Raw genomic sequence first — 5,549 nt, 5'->3', positions numbered from 1 at the left:
TGGTCCTTACTGAGGAAGACAGAGGCAAAGAAGTTATTTTGACCAAGTTCAAAGCCTTTGTTTTAGATTGTGAATGCTTCTATTAAAATCAGAGCTGTATGACTGACTGGCTAGCCAGTTCTGTAGAGCTGGAAGGGCTATTACACAACAACTCTTTATTCACCCATTAAATCATTTATAACTTTTGTGGTTTGGTGGTTCATAATCTGAAATGAGAAGGAAAATAATATTTTTGGTTCCATACCCATAATTTCCACCCTCCCAGTATTTTCTGCAATCATGCCCCTGAGTATTCAGCCTGAGTATTTTAATAAAAAAACATACTTCTAGGTCAGTTCAGGTGGAAAAATAATCTCAAAGCAAAGATTCACTGCCTACTTGTGAAGCGGTGAACAATGTGCTTGTATCAGATAAGAATTACCTTCTTAATGTATAAACAAAGACTTCATTTTCCAGTGCAGGATTTCAAGCTTTGCAGTTTAAAGGGTGAGTGAGGTTTGACCTGCAGGTGAATCAGTCTGGTAATTGTTTTCAAAGTAATTCAACTGAAAAATATTTTTTGGATTTATTTAGATTTTTTTTAAAGGTTCATTCCCTATGATCATGTTAGATGGCTAGAACTTGTTTGCATTTTTGTGAGCAAAAATGTGTAACTTTGTGTAACTTCGTCATTAAGTAAAGGATTTTTATTTAAAATATATTTTGTGACCTCGTATAGTAAGTATATTGACAGTACAAGTTGTCATGGTTTTTTTAGAAATACAGATGAATAAAGGCTTTATTTGCTAAGGTATGATCCTCTTTCTGTGACCTCCATATACCTGTTAGGTTCAGGAGAATCACAGAAATGGTAAGAGTTTTCACAGGAAAAACTGAGCATTGAAATTTGTCTGCAGAGATGCAGTAATTCTCCACTTGAACTTTTCGTATAGAAATCTCTTCTTTTCTGCTATCTCAGTAAATGTCTAATGTCACATTTGCAAAGTTCCATTTTGTCTTTGAGGCTTTTTTTTTTTTAGTATTTAAAAATGAAAAAGTGGTCAAGTGAATTCTCAGGTTTAGTTTTTGTGTGTAAAATCCATGCCCATGCAGAAGACTAGCAGATGCCCCCTCAAATCCTGAAAATAAGACATTTAGGGAGAACTGAATATTGGATGGGACCTGAATTTGTTTTCTGCACATGGGTAAATTATATCTTAAAGAAATAGGGCAAATTTAGAAGAATTATTTACCCCATGATCGTATCCCAATATGTAAATAACAGTACTCTGACTGATAAACCTGCTTATGAGTTTTCATAGGTTGTTTAAAAAGAGTATATGCTTAAATCAGTGACATGTCTGCCTCTTTGAGTGTTTACGGATTGGATAGAGTATGTGTCCATAATAGGCCTCATTTTGAACTGACACATAGGGATGCAAAGAATACTCTTATGCTGGCTGCCATATCACAGGTAGCAGTCTGGGAGGAGAAGTAGTCTTTAATGCTGCTGCATGTCTCTCCTGCATGGTGGCCAAGAGAAGGAGGTATGAGGAGGTAGTTGGGTGGAACTTTGCTTTTTGTTGTACCTAGTTGCCTGGCAACTGGGAATAGGAAGAGACTTGATACAATCCTGATCTCTTCTTCTCCCTGAGAAGCAGGGCAAGCAGAATGAGGTCTCTAACTCAGATAGTGCAACAGTATTCCTACCCTTAACTCCGAGCTGAGACAAAGCCACCATTGATGATTTAATTGATACATAGGTGAAATAAGACAGTCTTGAGGAGAGCAAGTTGTACACTTGCCTTCCCTTAAACATCAATTTGTTTTTTCAGTACTCATGATGGTTTAAAAAAATAATCTCTGTATAACAGAACAAAGCTTGACAGTTGTTCTAAAGTTATTTCTACTGAAAGCAGGACACTGAGAAATGTATCTGCATAAATGAGTTTATAAAAAATAAGGAAACTAATAAGGATAAACTTTTACTTTAATAAGAGGTGCATATTACACATGTTTGTACATCTTCTGTATCAACTAATACTTTGTTTTTCAGCTTGGAATGAACAGGATGAATTTACCCACGTTAAATCTAAACCTTAGCAAGGAAAAAGGTCAGTTTTTTGCATCTTGATGTAACTAAATATTGTACTGTAAATTAGTCTGTTAATTAAAAAACACCACCACCACATTTCAGGCTGATATAAGGATACAGGCTGTACATCAAGGATGCCCTTAATATTGATGATAGCCAAGTGCTTTAATTGTAAACAAATTTTAAAAAGAGAGAGAGTTCCAGAAGAAGTTACTAGTATGCCTCTTAGCAGTATCTCTCTTTGTTGGCAGAGGGATAAAGAGATTGTGGCATGAATAACTTGAAATCATTTTTGCATTTTACTAAACTTGTGACCACCCTAGACCTGTTCAGTCTCCAGCACAAATAAGAACAGTGTAAAGGCTGCTCAAATTTGTGCCATTGGCTATAAAGGGCAGTTTCAGTAGGTCTGGATCAGCTGGGCATGCCCTATTTTGCACAGCCACAGCTCTTTCAAAGGCATCTTGGGAAGGAGGTAGTAATTTTAGTGTGTGGACATGTACAGTTATTAAAACATTTGAAACACTTCAAAGGGCCAGCTGGCCACATACCCAAAGGCTTTGAAAAATTCTAAAAGAGCCTGAAACATTTGAAGATAGCACCTCCTTATGGGAAGTACTATTTTGGAGCATTTCACTTTTTTCTAGTGTGGATGGGGGACAGTGGGTAGACAGACTGCCAGTGCCCCACTCCTAGAGCACTTCTGGGTCTCCACTAGGACCCGTGCTGCAACCCCTCAGCCCACTAGACCCAGAGTCAGGCTTACTGCCCCACATGCCAGACTCTTCCCAACTCCTAGGATCCCCTCAGTATGTCGGAGCTGGGCCCTTCAGCTCCAGTCCTTCTACGTCAGCTGAGAGAGATAGGGGAGGTAGAGGAGATTGGAGCTGGAGAGTCAGATTCTCAGCTCTCCCCCCCCATGACCCCTCTTATCACTCCGCTGTGCCACCAGCTCCTCTTTACTTCCCTTCCCTGTGAGGGGAGTAGGAGAGTAGAGTGGAGCCACAGTTTGCTGCAGCCTGTTTTAGCACCCATGGCAGACACTGGGGAGACTGCAGGATTCAAAAATGTTCCAGTTAAGAGGCATGTGCGTCCCCCAGCTATAATGTTTTCCTTATGAATCTGTTCCGAGTGTTTCATTTGGAAATGTTTCAATGGTTATTTCTTTCCCTATCCTTACAGTCCCTGCAGTAGTACTATACTGCTTAGAGCAGGGGTGGGCAATTGTTTTGGGCAGAGGGCTGCTTACTGAGTTTTGGCAAGCCATCGAGGGCCACATGACAAGCAGCCCAGAGCAGATAAATATTAATTTTCTAAATTTTTTAGGGGCCCCATGGGCCAGATAGAATGGCATGGTGGGCCGCCAGCCCCCAGGCTGCATTTTGCCCACCCCTGCCTTAGAGTTTCCCAACGTGGGAGGAATAAGAGTAAAAAGATTTTACATGTCAGTCATTTATGTCCAAGGACAGAAGTTAGGTTGAAATTAGTATGTGATATATTACTTGCTTGGTTTATTGCACAGTTGACTCAGATTAGGCAGTTTGTTTGCTTTTAATTGACCTCTTGTGAACCAATCCTTCACACCTTTAAACATGAGAGTAACCTTTGATAGCACAGACAATCCTGTTGAAAAGTGTGGATCTTTTATGTAAGCAAGAGTATGCAGGATTTAGTTGAAAAATTGCTAATCTCTCTACAGGCTTCATGAACACACTAATGTAAAATATAAGAAATAAGTTTAACATCTTTATCCATTTAAAGTATAATCCTAAATGGACATTATTTTTGTTCATGGTAATTACAGGTTGGCATCAAAACACCATTACATTTTATCATAATGTATTTCAAAGAATAAATGTAAAACCCTCTCTACAGGTTGTGGCAAGCTTTAGTTGTAGCTTATAATTAGCTTATCAACCACACTGAGGAAATGAAATTGTTGAAAAAAATAGTTGAATGCCAGATTTTTTCCCCTCCTCTTAAAAGAAAATCAAGTCAATAGAAATTTTCCCTGAGGGGAAAAGCACTATGGTAATATTCTTATTCTTTCTATCAAAATACATCATTGATTTGGTATCATTTATCTTTACAAATAAATTTAAGAGATGGCTTGAATATAATTTTTCTTCCCTATGCGCACACAATTCCCATAAATGCTAAAAAAAAGTTGTGCATGTGCAAAAAAGAGAAAAAAATCACCCTTTGGAGTTACCAGTTTGGTTGTATTTTTGACAGAGTGCAGAAATGAATACGTGAAAGAAACATTTATTTAACTTTGCTAATGCTCCTGTCTCATAAAAGTTTAAAATAACCAAAAGACGCTTGTGGCTATGTAGTTAATATCTAGCTAGCTAGCTAACTGCTGGCTATCTGTATTTGTAACTCAAAGCACTTCCTTCATTTTGGTGCTTGCTGCATGGTAACACAGAACTCCATGCTTTCTAAATACTTGATAAACTTCTTCATATACAGATGCATTGAAAAGAAATGCTTAATTTTTTTTTATCCAGTGTGACTGAAATATTAAGATCTTAATGTTGTTGTCCTTCAGCAGCATTTAAACTGAAAAACTCAATAGCACAGTTATAATCAGTTTTTTCTAAATCTTTTTATAATAAAAAGTGGTTTGATCTTCAGGGCTAGGGACAGACGTTGCACACACATTGGTGTAAATGATCAGAAACTGGTTTAAGCCTGTAACAGAATAGATGTTCAGGGCACATAAACCAATTTGAAAATGGCTGAAACTGGTTTGAGTTAAACCTGGATGAACGTAGGATGAGACTTAACTGATTTGGGTCAAACTGGTTTATGCAATATGTGTCCCAGAACCCTTGCTGGTCTAAGTTAAACCAGACTCCCCCAGCATCCCGGCATGCTGTTTGGGCTGGGCAGGGCTCTGTGCTCCACAACAGAACTGGCCCCTCCCCTCTGGTCCTTGACTGCAGCTCCAGAAGAGACATGCAGGCACAAAGCGTCTGCCTGGCTGCTTCTGCTAAAAAGGGATTATTTCCCCTGCTCCTCTGGTTTACGCAGACACCTTAGCATTAGCTAGCATAGCACATGCTGGCTAAAGTCAGTGCTGTGGGAGACAATAAAGGTGCACAGGCTTTTTGGAGCTAATCAACAGGTAGTTTAATGTCCTTCCTGGGAACAACTGTTTAAGAAGAGCTCCATTAGTCAGTGGAGAGAGGCTTTGTTTTCTTAATGGGTTGATAAACACAAAGTTATGTATAAATGTTCCCTGTTGGGCTGCTCAGGAGCGGGGCAGGATAATCAGAGCATCCTGCTGGGGCCTGGCCACGCCCCCCTCAACTCAGCCTTGTGAAAGGAAAGGGAAAGCTTCTCTAGCGCCCCTGGCTTCTAGCCTGAGCCACTTCAGGCACATGCTGGCATTTCCTTAGTCCAAAGGAGATGTCTGCATGGTTACAAAGCTGTTCAGCCTAGCCAGGGTAGACTAACCTGCAAAGATTGC

At 39.5% G+C, this 5,549-nt stretch overlaps 1 protein-coding gene across 4 annotated transcripts in view; it reads left to right on the top strand.

Annotated features, from left to right (window-relative positions):
* Window positions 1-2,013: 2,013 nt before the first annotated feature.
* Window positions 2,014-5,549, top strand: part of MBD5 (methyl-CpG binding domain protein 5) — a 110,466-nt gene continuing 106,930 nt past the window's right edge. For 3 of the 4 annotated variants that reach the window (XM_019522447.1, XM_019522446.1, XM_019522445.1), the window contains exon 1: window positions 2,015-2,093. The gene's annotated coding sequence lies outside the window, so the exon portion shown is untranslated. Of the gene's footprint in view, window positions 2,094-5,549 lie in introns of all 4 variants that reach the window. The other variant, XM_019522444.1, reaches the window with a different exon arrangement.

This window comes from Gavialis gangeticus, unplaced genomic scaffold (genome assembly GCF_001723915.1).
Source record: "Gavialis gangeticus isolate Ggan-Ray unplaced genomic scaffold, GavGan_comp1, whole genome shotgun sequence".
Lineage (NCBI taxonomy): Eukaryota > Metazoa > Chordata > Crocodylia > Gavialidae > Gavialis > Gavialis gangeticus.
Note: the sequence above shows the minus strand (reverse complement) of the source record. Positions and strands in the feature narration are given on the sequence as shown.